The 17,751-nt window shown below is 37.6% G+C and overlaps 1 long non-coding RNA gene across 2 annotated transcripts in view; it reads left to right on the plus strand.

The window, feature by feature from the left end:
• The window catches only part of LOC131086415 (uncharacterized), a 77,678-nt gene that overhangs the window by 11,494 nt on the left and 48,433 nt on the right, over window positions 1-17,751 (plus strand). For both annotated transcript variants that reach the window (XR_009114749.1, XR_009114750.1), the window contains exon 2: window positions 6,092-6,215. This is a non-coding gene — a long non-coding RNA (uncharacterized LOC131086415). The remainder of the gene's footprint in view (window positions 1-6,091; window positions 6,216-17,751) is intronic.

The raw sequence follows: 17,751 nt of genomic DNA on the forward strand, positions 1-17,751 counted from the left end.
ACTAGACGGTGCTATTAAAAATATTTGTCACTGGACCAGCATTACATGTGAGAGGAATTTTTAGAAGTGTGAGATGGTGATTAATCAAACTTCAAGCATTTAACTCTTTGAATTGAGTTTTTTGCTAGCTCTGGTAGTTTCTATTTGCATATCCACATTATTATTATTCACCTTATCTTTGTCTGTAAATTTAACCTAAAAATTTCTGATTGAAAACTGGGGGAATATACTTACTTGAGGCCTTCCTTGTGTTGTCTTTAATCTCTTTTTCATCCTTCCTCCACAGTGGCACAGCATTTTTTTCTTGTGTTTTTTTTTTGTTTTGTTTTGGTTTGGTTTTTTTTCTATTTATACTACCAAAGAGCCTTTTACTATGTGCTTTAATATTCTTTGCAGGACAGAAGTCAGTTAAGTTCGTGGGAGTTCAAACTTTATCTTTGTACTTCCTGACTTCTCCGATGTTTCTAGCTTGTGGACAATACTTTTGGCATTGTGTGAACTCTGCTTATTTCCAGTACCTCCATTTTTTTGGTTTCTGGCTGCAGTTTTTTAAAAGCTACTTGTTCAATTTACTGTCTCTTTTCTGTACTACAGAATAGGCATAACTCGAGAGAGTTTAAATGCCATTTTTATTGTCATTTTACAATACTTTACTGTGTTACTGCAATTCTTAAGTTCCCATGCCTACCTTTCTTCTCTCTTATATGAATAATCCTCCTCATGTCAGAATCAAAGCTATGAAAATTATTTGTGAGAGAAAAGGTTTGCAGATTAGGGTCTACATTCCTTGAAGTACTTTCACCAGGTACAGCATTTTTTCACAGCAGTGGCTTTTTTAGCTGTGCTGTAAAAGCTGTTCAAGAGATACACATGCAGTATCAAAAGGAATGCAAAATGTTTTGGAGGATGAAACTGCTTGGAAACTGAAGAATGCAGGGATTTATTCAGGTGCCCAGTATTTCTCTAATAGCCTTTTTGCCAATCGACTCATGTTTTATTTCTGTCTTTTAAGTATTATTAGATTTTCTTTTGGCACACTGGTGATTTGCAAATGTACAAGTACTGTTCTGAGTGCTTGGGAAAATGGTCTTTCACAGAACTAAATTGTTGCCTGAAAAAAATCTTTGGTAACTACTTATTGCTTGGATTTTTGTTAAGTCTCAAGATATGTCATGGCTGTGTTGCACTAACAGTAGAAAAGCATATTTAGCATCTGACTGTGCCCCAAAGAGCTTGCAACTGAAATATGTAAAATACATTCAGCACCTAAGGAAGCAAACATCATTTTCATGTTTACTGTGAAAGGTGGGAAAGAAGCCAGCGTCACTCATCTGGGGCACAACCAGTAGCTGCACCCAGTCACGTTGATTTCTCAGTCTCTCAGTTGCAGGAATGTTTTTTCCTATTTTCATCCACTACAGTTGTTAGTAGGAGTAGGAAATTTCAGTAGGATACTGGGAATAAAAGGAGACAAAATTTCATTTATCTTCCTGCTGTTTCACTTTAATAATCTGTCACCATACACAAAGCAATTGGTAAAAGTAGAAAGTGTGGTATGCTCTCCACCGCAGCCATTGCATTTTGTAGCCAATCCAGAGGGAATATGCATTAGCCATTAATCTGTTACAGAGAGGAGGCTGTGGATGGGTCAGAACACAATTTGTCTGTTAATTTGCAAATATTGAGCAAAAGAGATGAACAGGCTGAACAAAGAAGTAGATGACAATGCAGAAAACATTTTTTGGCATTTTAAAACCTTTCTTTTGAATTGAGTCCATTCATAAGTAATATGATGCAGAGTTCTGAGAAGATATCAAAAAGTCTCTGCAGATTTAGATTTTCAGATTAGCTGGTGAGCTGCACAAATGTGACCTGAATTATGACTCTCCTGTGGTTCCTACTTATAAATCCTTTTTCCACTACAAATAAATTTTGAAATATATTTAAAATAATGAGTTAATGAAAAAAAGAGGGTTTTTTTAATAGACACAACTACTTTGAGTAGTGTAATTTTTTGTTGTGAGAATGAAAAAAAAACCTTCTTCAAATCTCTTTTGTATGTAACTACATTCATTTACTTCAGCAGCATCAGTGAATCTAAGTTTGACTGACAAAAGTCAGCTGGAATGTCACTTCTGTGAGTGTGTGTCAGAAAGATTCAGGAGAGGTTAGTGAGGAATCTGTGTGTGTTTCAGTACTTCCCCAATATGTCATCTTCCCATCAAAGCAGGATCCTGGGCCATAGAAAATCATGGAAGCAGAATTCTGTTTTGAAGTGTGTCATTTCACGTATGTACACAGCTTTTATTTCCCTCTCAGGCAGTGAAACTATGTACTCTATTTAGAAAGAAAGAGTTTTTTGTATAACTGTAATTATGAAGAAATTCCTTTCTGTCAGGGTGGTGAGACACTGGAACAGGCTGTCCATGGAGATACAAACCTGGCAGTGTTCAAGGCCTTCAGCAGCCTTGTCTAGTGAGAGGTGTTCCTGTCCAGGGCAAGGCGGGGTTGGGGCTAGATGATCTTTAAGATCCTGTCCAACACAGACCATTCTATGATTCATTCTATGGTTCTGTGATTTCCAAAAAGAACAACAAATCCCGTAGAAGTGCTTGCATAATGTTATATTAAGGAATTTCAAGGAAAATCTGATCAAGATGGTACTCAGACTATGAATAGAATTTCAAGCACCATCACAGTGTTGCAAAGAGTCCTACAAGAAGGTCTCCTCTGGCACCAGTGTTGCAGTTACTCACCTAGCAAATCTTGTGCTCAGTAATTCATTTCAACAGCAACAAAAAAATACAAATAATTTTATCACTGATAATGGTTTTTCCTCAGTTTCTTTTCTAAAACAATCAACACAAATCTTTGTACTCTTATTCTTCATGTTTTGAGGGGGGTTTTTTTTGTTTTGTTTTTGTTTTCTTTTCAGGGAAGAAGGTGTTCAAACAATTGGAAACTTTTCAATCAAGAATGTGGAGATAATAGGTTAAATAGGGCTGATAATTCATGGTAAGGGAAGTTTGCTCTGTGCTTGTTTTCTGAACAATATTTTCAGAAAAAAGGATCTTAGCCTTACGATTTGTAGTCCTGCATGAACTTTTCAGGAAAGCAATTCTGCTATATCAGGGACATTCTGTTTGTTAACAGGCTGTAAAATAATGGGTGTTGATTTAAAATTCAGAGACACAAAAATAACTGGTTTAGTTTTTGGATGCATAAAATATACAGATTGCTAGTTGAAAAGAAACCCCATACCATTTTTTTCAATGCTTGTCTGTTAAAAATGAAGCATGTTTTTGACTTTGCTTATAAGCCTATGTTGACTTTTCCGAGCTCTGGAGCATGAGCTGCAATACAAATAGAATGGCAGAGCTATTTACCCAGCAGTTGTCCAGACAAACTGACCTGATTAAGGCGAAAATTTCTCATTGCGGCAGTTTTCTATGGGTGTTAGGATATTTTTAGTGAAAGGGCATGTTTTTGTGCAGGTTTATTTTAATAACCCCCCCCTCCCCAGACACCAAACAGTCAACTTAAACATTTATTACATATTTTAATTTAAATAAGTCTCCATAGTGCCTTCTGAGGATGACAATTTAGATGCTCATTTTTCCTCTTCTACTTAGGGACCTGTTTTCCTGTTTGGACTTAGTGCTCCGTGACATGCCACTGTCTCTGCTTTATGGCTGTGGACATAGCCTATTCTGTCATGAATTGAGGGAAATACAGTGTAGTAGTGTAGCTACACAAGCGAATGAGAATATGAGTCACTCAAACTTTAATATCTGTGAGTGCTAAAGCTTGTATTTAAAGCTCCCCCGGAAAACTTAATTCTTTTCTGCAAGAGGAAAAAACCTGAAAATATTTTTAATTACCTCTAGACAGCTAGTTTTTGTTTACTGTTGAATACATATGGTGACTTTGGTAAAATTATTCCACAGGATATAAGTTAGTATCTTAGCTGTGCAGAAAACTAATACTGTGAGTGAGTGAAAGGCTCAGTCTGAATTTTTGTACAAATGATTTCATCTGACAGGTGGAAGAGAAGGGTGATTTTAAGTCAGAGGCATGCTGGGCTATTGGTATTCTTCAGCCATACTCTATTTGTGCAGAGAACTTTTTTGTTGATGTCTCTATTAATCCTCTCTCTCAGTTCATAGCATTTGATACAGAAAGCATTTTTTCACACAAGCGTTGTGCATGTGGCATGGCCCACACAACTGAAATTCATCTGTGAACTACAGTGTCAGCTTGACATCAATTACTGTCTGTGGCTCCAGGATAGGTATCTTTAAGCATCAAGCAACAAGCAGAAGTTGTATTTCAAAGCCTTGAAACCTGGTCTGAAGCTGCTAGTCTGAAAGCTCTCATCCAATTTGGATGGTATTTTCTCAGCTTGGATTGCTTAATCAATGCTCTGTTTTCACTTCATTGGCAAAAAATAATACAAAAAGAAAGCTTCTCTATTAACAAATCATTTGTCATTTCCAAGCTGGCAGCAGAGGTCTGTGCAGTCATGTCTACTGAGTTGCTAAATCTTTATGCCTTCTTCTCTTTGGAGAGTCATTAGGTTTAGAATCACTTGCCTCTACAGGGCTGATCAGGATGGCTTGTTTTAAAACATGTCAAAAATGTTGGGCAGCAGCTTGTTAAAAACTTCCACATTATGGATCATTCTGATTGACTGGGCATAGTTTAATACCAGTTTTGCGATTATTTTTCATACAGGTTGAAAAGATGCTTACACATCCTAATTGAGACTTTAGTCTGGACTTGGCACAGAGCTATAGTTCATCTAAGCTCTTCCAATTTTTTTTCATATTAATCCAAAATATGTTTATTTTCTCTCTGTTAATTTGAAATCTGAGTAACTGTTGCTCAGTGCTATTACAAGACCTTGCCCAGAGAAGTTTTGAATGCCCCATTCCTAAAAAAGTTCAAAGCCAGGTTAGATGGGGGCTTAGAGAAACTCAATCTACTGGAAGATGTCTCTGCCCATGTCCGAGGGATTGAAACTCGATGATTTTTAAGGTCCCTTCCAACCCAAACCATTCTGTGGTTCTATGACTCTGTGACTGTTGAGAAACTGATTTTCAGAAAAGCTGTTTGCCCACATTGTCTTCAGCTCAAGTCAAGTGTCGCTGCTTCTAAACACCAGTGCTACACAGTCAACCTAAATCTCTGAAAGAGACTGAACTGCAGCCCAGCCCTCAGCCCATCACATCAGACAAACCTGGTTGCCAAGGGTTTGTGTCCAAGCACAGAACAAGTGATGTGTGTGCATATTTCTGTGCCCACCCTGACTTCCATCCAGTAACCCTCAGCACGTCATAATTGTATCCTGGAGTCTCATCTGCCTTAAGACAGCAAGTGACCTTGACTTGGAGCAGCTACAGAGCAGGCACATGTTTCAGCTGACAAGGCCTCTGGCAAAGGGGCAGGTGGGGAAGCCTGTGGAAAACCTCTGTGCCAGAATTCATTTGAACTTACTCTTTTCGTGACTGCAAGGTGGATGGGAGATGGAGGAGAGCGGAGCTACCCTCCTCCTTTACTCCCTTGTATCTCCCTGTCAGGGAGAAAGAAGGGCAGTCCCTGTCCCCAGGAAGAGTTTTTTGGGTCTCTGCCTTTGTATGCACCAAGTGAGGGTATGACTTTTCTCTCATCTCCTCCACCATACCATGAAGACAGACTCTCCTCTCCTTGTATAACTAGGTTTTCAGTGCTCAGCAGCAAAAGTGCAGACCTTGTTCTTCTAGAAAATGACATGACATTTTGTTAGTGCCAGAGAGAATTGGACTCCAGGATCCAAAGACTGAATTTAGGTCTTTTTTTGAGCACTGCATTTCAAGTTAAATAATTTTGTTTTCTGACCAATTCATAGTAAAGAACTACATCTCTGTTTCCTGTCTTGTATGCTATAAATGTAACTTGATTAGATTATATTTATTGCACTTTGAACTTCAAATATTTCCTGCAGTTTCCAGGAAAAGAAAGGAAGGAAAAGTAGGAGAAAAATCGTGACATAAATGACTTTGGTCTAATTTGTAACTTTCAGATTTTGAGTGTTTCTTAATTTGATTTGCAGGTGATGATCTGCTGACAGAAGAAATAAATCATAGAAAGTGCCGAGACTGCACAAGCATTTCGTGTGGTATTCCTATATGAGGAACCGTCGTCACAGTCTTTCTTCAAGTATGTTCTCTCCTGGGGTAAGTGTTTTGGACACACAATCTTCTCCTGTGTCAAGAGTTTTCAGCAGAGGGAATGAGATGAGTTCTGAAAAGTCCAGCCCAGGTCCTAGACTTTGTTGTCAGAACTGGAAGCTATAGACAGTAAACCTAGCTGTACTCAGGTTAAACACATACAAGGTTTGGTAAGGCTGTGGAGTGTAGTAAACACCACAGAACTAAATTACAGGTGTCACTAACTTTAGTTTGTGTTTCCTTTGTCCCTGTGAAATGGACCACATTTGCACAGGGTGTAAAATTCTTTACTTGTCTGTTTACAGGAAATTAATTTTTTTAATACTGGCACCTGTATTTTAATTTAAGACTTTCTGAATTATGTCAGTTCCTCTAAATAACTAAAAAAGACTCTCTTGTCCAATACTAAAAACAAGTAAACAAAAATCCATTAATAATTCTGACAACTAACCTTTGGAATGAAGACCTAATTAGTTCTTATTGAGCTTGGTCCAAAGATCATTGAAGCAATTTGGAGTCTTACCATTAAAGTTAATTGACTTTAGAGCAAAATCCTCAGACATGCTGGTTTAGCAAGCAGTCTCTGTGTCACCCATCAGCAGCATCACCTCCAGACAAACAGTATGTGTGAGCTGTTCTGTTTGACGTTGTTTCTGGTAAGGATGTTGCTTAAGTTGATTATGTCCCTGTGGGCTAATAGAGAACCTAGAAAAAACTTTGTGCCCTGGGTACCTGTTTATGTGGCAGTCACCAAAGCCTGCAGGTTTCACACATTCCGATGTCAAAGTGGAGCGTTCATCAGAAGTGTCAGCATTAACAAGATTTTAAACTGCAGGCGAATATAGAGGATCATTTGATCCTGGCAAGGAACTGTTTGCCTCAGCACTTGTGGGATAATGTAGAGTAAGCAGCAAATCATTGATGAATCTGTAATGCAACACCAGTCCCAGGAGTACTCGGGCAAAATTGCTGCCAAGAAGAAGGAAAGACAACAAAAGTGATTAAATGTAGTAAAGGATTCAGACCTTGGGAGATCTTTAGGGAGAAGCTTCTTATTTTAAGCATAAAGGAAAAAAATAGTACAGAAATATGTGCATAAAGCTTTCATTCTGGCTTAATAAAAACCATAAGGAACCCACAGATGCTGAATGTTTACTGAACCTTAATTGGCCTGGAATCATTCTTGCAGTTACTCTGATTTTATGCTTGTGGTAATGTTGACTTCTGGCCATTAGCCACAAGTTTCTAGTGAACCTTTTGCACATTCTACCAAGCCATTAATTCTCATCATTGTTAAACACTTTACATGCTTTTGCTGTCGATAGACATAATTAATAAACATAGGTAAAAATTTACATTGATAGAGCAAGGTGCTTGATCATTGCTTGAACACTTAAAACATGTGGAAAATTCACTAACAATATCCAACAATACTTAAATGTGGATTAGAGAACCTCAGTGGAATTGCATTGTCACAATGGTGTATCACATCTGTCAACACGGAGAGGTTGTCCTTAGCCTCACATTTCAGTGGATGCCTACTTGCTCCTCATCTCTGTTTTGTCTTGTTGCGGGCTGCCATAGTTCTAATAGAGATCCAATGGGATCCACACAGGTTTTTCCATAGTAATGGCTGGGACTTGTACTAAAAACCTTGGTACTTGGGAGATCATCTGCTCCTTTTCCATCTCTGTGGTGTATTCACTCTGGGAACACAGTTCAGTCACTCCAGCCAGTTGTAATAGGGTTGACAGAACTACTTTCTTTGGGTAATCTGCTTCGTGGCACAGCTTTGTTTCCAACTACATTGCTGTACCTGGAAGAAGAGTTCAAAGTCCATTTGGTTTCCCACGTAACTTAAGTAACAAATTTGGTTTAGTCAGTTTCAAATAATGGCATAGAGATTAAAAAAAACCCTCTCTATCACATAGATTATCCTCAGAGTAGTCCACTCCCTTTGCAAATTTATTTTGAAAACTAAGCAAGGTTATACTGCAATATTAAATACAGTTATCTATTTAGATGAATGCAGTTGCAAAGCTCTGGCTAGTATCCTTATGAAGTTTAAATTAAAGTATGCATTCCACCTACTGATACCAAAAATACTGAGTTAACGCACCAAAAATGAACATTCATCTAAAGAAAACAAAGAGGCTTTTAAGTGATCATTCTGAAAATTTCAATGCCATTTTGCAATAATTTGTGTTGCATGATTTGTACTTGAAATATTGTTTTCTACTTGCCCTTAAATATGCTTCTCTATTGTTGGACACCTTTTACTTTGCACCAGCTGATTTTGGAGGTAGATGAAGATGAATGTTAGTCTTTCATATGCTGCAGCAGGGGGGATGTTCTTTGGACTGCACTGGGAAAAAAAATGATGTAAGGATCTCTAGCTTCATGTTTATATCAAGGCCAGCAGTCATCCAAAGAAATTTGTCTCCTAGGCACCATCAGAAAGGGGGCAGGCAATGTAGATGGGCTTGGCAATGAGGCCCTGCCTGTACCAATACAAAGGGCCCCATAAGGCCTTTCAAGTCTGCAGTAAAGCACATGCTCAAGGGATTAGGGTGGAGGGAAGAAGAGAATCAACTCTTCTTTTTATCTGAATTCACACACACAAAAAAAGGAAACATTTTCTCTCAGGCACAACCAAGGTGGAAGATGATGTCTTACTGACGGAGGAACATGTATTTAGTGCCATGATTTATTAAGATTTGTGCTTGTTTTCTGAGAAATACATGGAGCCTTTTGATAATGCTAGATGATAGCAATCTGCTCTCTGGGCAGATGTGCACATAATAGTTGGTGCCTGAGGCATATTTGCCCACATTTGGTGAAATCTCTTGTTTATCTTACCACATTATTTAGTTTTATTGTATTGACTGTTGAGAACAGTATCTCCTTCATGTTGGAAATTGCTACCTTATTTATAAGTATGCAGATTTTAATAATGCAGTAACAGTAATGATTTTTTTTTCTAAGTGTGTGATAAAAATAGTGCCACTATTTTCCTGTGGTTGAAGACGCTTTAAAATTGGTGGACTGGTCATACTGATTTTGAAATAATCTATTTTTGCTGTTGTTCCAGATGATGTAAATTAATGGAAAATGTTCTCAGAATCTGGCTAGACAATGCTTTTGCTTTTTGAGAGTCTATGCACTATGTTTAAGAGTTTTGCCCTATGCTCTCAGCTGGGATTTAGATGGGATCATTTCCTTTGAAGTTTTGTTGTTAAGGTTCCAGATCAATACAGGATTTATGTTCGCATGTTTTCAAGTACACAAGTAGTCCTTCTGAAATCAGTGAAAAAAGTTCTGACTTAATTGATGTCAGTGCCAGAACTCCCACTCACCTCAGAAAGGCCATACCTAATCACATTTTTCAATCTAGTTGTTTTGGGGCAAGGAAAGGGAGGATTGTTCTGTTTATTACCAGTGAATGAAGTGTATTCATATGTTAAGATTTTATAACAGACACAGTGGAGATATCCATGGAGAACTGTCAGAAATAATTATTTCAGTTTCATAAAAATCTTCAGTTTTAGTAATTCCAGTTCTTTATTTTGTCCTTCTACATTGTGTATTAATGTTAACCATGTTACTGTGATGACGTCAAATGTAATCCAAATGGTTTAGACAGCATTTAGATACAATTGATGCAAAGCTTTTTACCATATCAAACTAAAACCATTAATCGTGTCAAAATAAATTGTTTTGTCATTACCAAAATGCTTTTGTTTTGGATTCCTGAATCTCTTTTCTTCAAGCCATTTGTTTAATGGGAAATTCTGAAGTAGTGACATTCTTTCTGATTTAGGTCATCATCAAATTTTGAAGGGTCAGAGTTTCCTGCAGAACAGAAATTCCAATTTTGACCATCTCTCAGTGCAGTGAGTATTTCATTCACTGTGACTGTTTGCCAACTCAGTGAAAAGCTTGGTACTAAAGTGCTGTTCAAATTTGGAGCTTAGCTGGCTAATATTACTGCTGATCAAAAAAACATGAACATATGGTTATATTGTTGGACAAATACATTGTCTGTGATTCCTTGGTTTTTCAGAAGATAATGAGACTTATTACAATTGCTATTCCTCAGATACTCCATTTCTGATTGAAAAAGATTTTAAATAGAACCCAAGCTTTTGTAGAGCATAGAATGTTTCTTCTACCTTCCTTCTGCACTCAGAAAACATCTTCACAACCTACATAATAAGCCAGAGTCACAAATAAGTCATATTTTTACTATTAAAAGCTTTTGCAATAGATTGTTGTGCAATATAGCCACTTTTATTGAGCCTTTTATTAAATTCTACTTGTTTCTTAATATCTTGTTAGTCATAATTTCTTGGCAGAGCACTATATACTAACAATAACTCTTTATCCTCTTACCTGGTAACTTTATCTACAGAACCACATGTTGTTTTTCTTTTACTGTAATTATGATGGGCTGGGATTGAGTGTCTTAACACTACTTTATACAAATGTAGTGTCCTCTGTTTAAGTGGAACGCGTCTCATTCTATACATGTGGTTGCAAAAAAAATGTACTTTTGGATATTTCATCACATATTGAAAGTGCTGAACTCTTGGATAATACTAGTGCCTGGCTGGTGGTAATATCCTAGAATTTTTTCTGCTTGTTTCCTAAAATATCTGCATTGTCAGAAATTTTGTTCACACAGAGTCATGGAGTGCTTTTTCAAACAGTGCTGACTATGGTGTAAAAAATGTCCCCAGCTGTTTTATGGGAATCTTTAACATAGAGGCTGAGTGACAAGTAGTCACATAAACCTTCTTCCACTGTTGTAATGGACCTTGAAAATCTGCTAAGCCCTGGAGGACTAGGGAGGTCATAAGGAAAGGCAAGATATAAAAAATAATATTAACACATCATTAGTGTAAGCAAACATAATGTGATTTTGCATTTAAATGAAATTTTATATACTCACAGGAAGCATCATCTAGCAGTTAAGGTATAGAATTGGGAACTGAATGATACTGCTTCTATTCTTGGCCATGAGGCTGAAGGTTTTGTTCTAAATAGAGAAGAGCAGAGGTCAAAAATATACCTTAATAAAAGAGCTTTCTGTTTTTAATAATAGCACGAGATAAGGCTGTATGCCAAAGCGTTACATAGAAACAGAGCTTTGATTTCAGATAAGATTTCTATGAAAACCAACTCAGAATTTCATAAAAGGGACAGATCAGAGTTAAATAAAAATGGATATGAGAGGAAAGTCCTACTCAGTCTGAAATCATGTGAAGAGAGGTATATAAGTTTAGTCTGAGGTCAGCAAACGCAGAAAGCACCAAGGGTAGTAACAGCACAATAATTAGTTAAAGGGTCACAAAATGTGTCCATCTCATACACCCATGAAATTTCTGTAGCTGTCTGGGCAAGGATATTAAAAGCCTGCTTTTGTATGAATGTAAGATTACTCACACAGAGAAATTTGTGCAAAGTCCAGGGTGTAATTCATGGTCTTCACAGGGTTTGTGCCTGCAGTTTGAATGGGAATAGATTCAAATGAAGTCATTCCCAGCTGTGCTCAACTGCACAGGTAATGTGCACCGTGAAACTGCCACATGAAAAAAACAGAACTGAACTGAGACAGCTTGGAAAGTTTGACCCCAGGTACACAGAGCTTTGTCCATGTTTTCTTGTCCTAGCACACCTTCATGCCACCATTGGTTTTCACTCTCTTTCTACAGTATCCAAGCTCTCCTTGAGCAGGTCAGCTATTGATTAAAAAAGCTGGAATTATTGTACCATAGATATCTCTTCGTTTCATAGTCTGCTGCTCTGTGTTCTAGATTTGGAAGGTGGTGGTGTTGGGCGTTCCTGAAGTGCAAAAGTATTTATTTCCAAGAAGAGAAAATATAGAGGGCTTGGAATCGCATAGGGGCAGAACCACTTGTCTCTGGCTGTCAGGTAAACATCTAACGCTAAGATGTTCCTGATGTGTCCTATATGCTCGACATGCCCAGTGTGTCTCGAGACTGCTGAGCACTTCAGCATGTCTTGTACCTCAGATCTGTCAGGATATCAAACTTAGAAATGGATGTAAGATTCAATGTTGTGGCGCTGGCACACTCCGTTCTGGTCTAGTGACATTCATCCAGCAGCTGGGAGATCCCACTTCTTCCCACTTCAAGTCCCACCTCTGCCTAAGTAGATGGGAATTTGCATTTTCTGCCTCTCTGGGGAAGCACCTTAAACAACAGGCTCAGAGTAAGCTTTGAGAAAGGATGATGGGACAGGGAGTCAAGATTGTCCTTCCCTTGTTTCAAACTGTTCCAATTTCAATGAGGTGATTAAATGTTCATTGGATTGTGGGGGGTGCAGAAGGAGAATTAATGAACTTTACCAAGAGATAGAGGAGAAGAGGCCAAACATTTTCAGATTTTGAAAGTGTTTGAAACTGGAATTTGATATTCCAAGTGAGAGCTCCATGATGTTTGGAGAGGAGGTTGTCTGTATTTTGTGAATAAGGGATGGCTCAAGTATCCATCTTCAGGAGATAGTACATAGTGGTGAATTGTGCAAGTCCCAGCTCAGGACAGCACCTGTGTTGGGAGGGTGAGGGGAAAGAAGGGCACTTCCATCTCCAGCAAAATCACTCATCCAGCTTCATCAGATCAGCCTCCCAGGTGCTCTGTGCTGAGGCACCTGGCTGTCCCCATCTAACAGCACATCAGTCTCTGAGTCATACGGAGTGTCAAAGCACCAAGAACTGCCTCTGAGGATGTAGTACTTTGTACTTCATGCATCAAGAATCCCAGTGATACCTATAAACCTCTTTGTAAAGCTCTTTAAAATCCCCAATGAAAAATGAAGTAGCACTATTTTGTCTAATAAGAATTCATCAAAAAATCTAAGAGAGGCAAGGTTTTAGAGGAGATACTATCTTTTATTAGATCAACTGCTAAGCTTGAAAAAAGCAGGCCAGTTTTCAGGCACAAATCTCTTCTTTGTAATCTTGATCACTGCTCATTACCACAAGGAGTTGCAAAGTCAACCTCCCAGTTTGTCTCTACCTTTGAATGCCTTTCTCATTTTGTTGCAGGAAGATGTATTTTCCTTTATATTGCTGATTTCATGATTATTCCTATTAGTCATCTTGCCTGAAGTGTAGTTTACAGAAGCTGGACTGAATTACCTTTTACAGCTCCAGAGACTTCTTTGCAGCAGCAGACTACCCATCTGGCATGTTCCGTTTGCTTTGCGCTTCTGGCTCTAACCTGAATGTAGAGAGCTAAAAAAGTGGGTCCAGCATTTTGCACTCCAGCAGGCACACATTCAGGAAGTAAATTTATTGATGAAATATTTAATAGTTAATTAATCAATTTTTACAACTGGAATTCTAAAATTGCTTAATTTACTGAAGTTAAGTTACCCCAATGCACTTGGGTTCATGGTTAAAAAAAAAAAGTTAATTCCTTGAGGAATAAAAAGAAGAAGCTGGAGGCAGAGAGGAAAAATAATTACTTTTTTTTTTCTGTATTTCCAAAACAACTATCAGCCTTCTGTGGAAAGTCAGTCTTTGTGTCCATTCCCCTACTCTTCTCTAACTGAAAAGTATCTAGTCTGATATCTTTCTGCAAATGCTCTGCAGAGGGAATTGAACCTGTTTGTTTTGTCTTGTTTTCTCTTTGATTTTTCTCCTTAAAATCTTCGTTAGGCTTTCACAATTTATTCATGGATATGCATTAACAAGAAAGCAGAAGCTGGGTAAAAAAATAAAGTGGGTTTTCAATGAAATTTGTCTGCAACATTTGCCCCCAGTAAACTGAACACTCTGTTATGCTCTATTTAAAGATGTCTCCATGAACCTGTTAAGTTTTGCATCTGTCCAAATTCAAGGCATTCTGAGATGGGATTTTGTCTCAAGCTGAGTCCTGAGGCTGGAGTTCAGCTACTGAAGCACAAATGTAACTGCATATTTTTTCATTGTAAACAGTTTTCATAAAATGTTAGTTGACTTTTGTTATTTTCAACTTCAAATGAAAAGCAAGTCTTCTCCCAATTCCCAAATATTCATGAATATATTATGAATATACTATCAACTCTGGCAAACAAACACCTGTACCATATGCTGTGAGTTCAGTGCATTATTTATGGAGCAAAACATTATTCATAGGTATGAATAAGGGTAGTGACACCTTGGCCTTTTGTTTCCCACTCCTTTCTTCTTGGTCCTTCTAATAAACCTGCAAATATAAGGAGCACTTCTGGAGGAGTCAAAGTTAAGAATTGTGATGAAAAACCTGGTAACTGTAAGAATAACAGGGCATAAAAAGTCAATTGCTTGCAAGGTGCTTTGATACAAGAAAGTATCAAAGCAATATTGCATCGTGTCTTTATTATAAGACTATAGATGCTGTGCAGAGCAACATTAATGAGCTCCTCTAAAACTTTGGAGAAAGTTAAACCAGTCCAAACTCACTTGCTGCTTTGGTCTAATTTGGGTATACATTAATATCTCTTCAGTTTGGTGCTGAGGAGTAGATGGAAACCTGCTACAATCCACTAAACATGCTGTTGTGTTCAGTTAACAAAACCATCAGAATTCATGAAACGCTAAATATATCCAAAAATTGCTTAAAATTGCAAAATAAATTAGAATAGAATAAATCAAAATAAGAGCAAATGCAAAGAAGGAAATAATAAAGTGAAATATTACATTTAAGTGTAAAAGATACTGAGACATTAACATTGGTTTGCATTTAAGAAATTACTAAAATGGTGTTTTAGAACTGGATGCAAAATTTATTGGCCAAGAATTGTTCCTGAGCAAGGCAGCATTATTTGTTCTAATATTGGTGAATTCATTACAAAGAAGCATGATTGTAAAGATTTCCCTCTCCACTCATTCTTCCATCTCTATTCCTTTCAGAATTGTAGATATACTTTTGCATGTCACCAGGATATATTGAAATATAGCACATTTCTTGAAAACTGTTCAGTTCCTTCTCTTTTGTGCAGGTGCATGAAAAATTCTTTTGTTGGCTCGGGCATTGATAAAGTAATAGCAATTTCTGCAAGCATAACTATTCAACTTCATTATTTCTTTGGAGAAATTCCATGGAATGGAGCAGGAGGAGTGAAATTGAGGGAATTTATTGCAATTTAAAGTAAAAAATATTGTTAACTACTATGAAATAAAAAAAAAAAAAAAACAAAACTTGCCTGTATTTAGTTACTGGTAAGGTTTTGGGATTTTTTACATGAATGTCATTTGCTTCCCCTTAGCAGATGTTTCCAATGCATGACCCATACCTATCTGAGAGTGTGAGAACCACTCTTAGGGTGTCTGTAGAACTTTGCTAAGACAATCAAGCCTCTTTAGTAAATTTTAAGGAGCTGCAAGCAAAAAAAAAGTTGAAAACTAATGCTATATGATAGTACCAGTACAGAACTAGATAATTTTTTTTCCCCCCAGTATTGTAATTAGACTCTGAAGGTCCTACCCTAAAAGACTTGGAGTCAACAGGAATACCATCACTGACTTTTAGGGACTTAGAATGTCAATTTATTGGAGTTTTGTTTGTCTTTAGTGTCTTTAATGCACATAAGAAGATGCTTGAATAGCAGTAATTGGAATTGTCTAGCTTGGTCATTTGGCAAGGCTAGGAGGCTGGAGATTGGTAGTGCTGGGTGTTGTATTGATGCTTTTCCACTGATTGGCTGGATGACCTTTGAGCACTGACTTGCCCATTCAGCCCACAGTTAATTTATCGTGAAGAGACAGAAAATAAGAAGAATCCATTTTTTTCCTTTCAGAATCCAGCAGCTGTGAAATTTAAAATAAAGCATCTTCAGCAATTCTTGGACAGTGAAAGAGGCAAAATGCTTGAAGGCAGCAAAACAGAGGTTTCTGTGCCTGCAGACAGATACACAGGGGCTGGTAGCCAAAAAGATTTTTCCTCATAATAATAGTTTATTCTTCTGAGTACAATGGAATACAGAATAATTCCACAAAAGATGATGTTGTTACTGCAAGAACAGAGCTTGGCTCATAAGGAGCAGAACTCTTTTGCCTTTTCCCTTGTGGAAACTGGAAGAAAGAAGTATAATGTTAAGGAAAAAAAAATATAACAGTGGGAGGCTGCTGTGGTGGTGACCAATATTCCACTGCTTTAAGTCCTTATGCTTATTATATTGTGTGTTCTGGATTTAATTACAGATCTGGAGTGTAGTGCTAATAAGGCTGCACAGTTTTGTCTTCTTCCTCTCTCTGAGGCAGAGCTAATTAAAAAAGGCATTAATTAATATGTGCTTTGAGGTCCCGGAACTTTAGGTGATTAAAATATTCTGAGTAATATATTATAACTTATAGCGCATGGATCACTGTGAAATGGTTTAATGGCACTGACTGCAAAATGTGACCTCTCTCAAATGCCACACCCGAGAGGGAACAGAGCAGATGGAATTGACCAGCTCTGAGTCCCTGAAGAGATCTGTTGAGCTGGCAGTTCCTGGGCTCCCTTCACAAGCCAGCCACAGGGGAACATTAATGGCAAAACCTTTGCATCTTTGATTCCAATACCCTTTTCTGGTGCAAACACATTACCTTTTAGTCCAGTGCTTACAGCCTATTTTTGGTTTTACATCTGCTCTAGAAAAACTGCAGGTTTGAGTAAAGCATTTTTAAAATTTCTTTGTGCTCTTAGGTCTCTAATTAACCCACACCACCTTTGTCCTTTTCTTGTGGGTAATGCATAGGAGATAATTACTCAAATATTGAAAACATATTTACTAGCTTCACAATTTCTGTTTGCATCCATTACTGACATTTTGTGATGGTTATGATCAAGGCATGTGCACTGTCAGCAAAGGAGACAAGTAGACCTTTTGGTCTAGAGTACCTATTTAGAATTTGAATTCAGTGAGCAGTAAATGTGGCAGTGAATGTTAATAAATGTTAGAGTCAAGACTTCCCTAGTGCTAAATAGGACAGTTCCTGATCAAACAGGACAGCTTTTAAGTGATCAGCACTGTGGTGCCACCCTTACAGGCACCTCAGGGATGATGATGCCTTCTCCTTCACACCCCTGATGAGAGGAGGATGCTCATTTCCCTGCTATGATATCCTTCAGGTCTCCTACAGACATATCATTAAGTTAAACAGTCCTCTGCTTTCAGGAAAAGGGTTAAAGATCTGCTTTTAAAAATGACCCTCATCCCCCTCATACACACAGCAAAATCTTCCTGTAAGAAAAGACTAAACCTAAATATCCTGGCTTCTGAGAATTTTTAATTTGTATCTCGATTTCTAGGCTACTTTTTGGTGCTGATTTCTTCTTATAATCACCATGGCAGCAATACTTAACTCATTTTGTTGAAAAAAGAAGCTTTTTCTATACTTTGTCTATGAAGAACTATGCCAAAAAAAATTTTGTAATTTATTACATGACAACACAAAATTGGAAGTCTGCAATCAGTGGGAAGTAAAAGCTTTCAAAAATGAAGCTACAAGGTGATAAGTTAAAATTGCTGGTTGTCACATCCATCCTACTGCTTTTATCCATAACTGCTC

Source organism: Melospiza georgiana, chromosome 1 (assembly GCF_028018845.1).
Source record: "Melospiza georgiana isolate bMelGeo1 chromosome 1, bMelGeo1.pri, whole genome shotgun sequence".
NCBI lineage: Eukaryota > Metazoa > Chordata > Aves > Passeriformes > Passerellidae > Melospiza > Melospiza georgiana.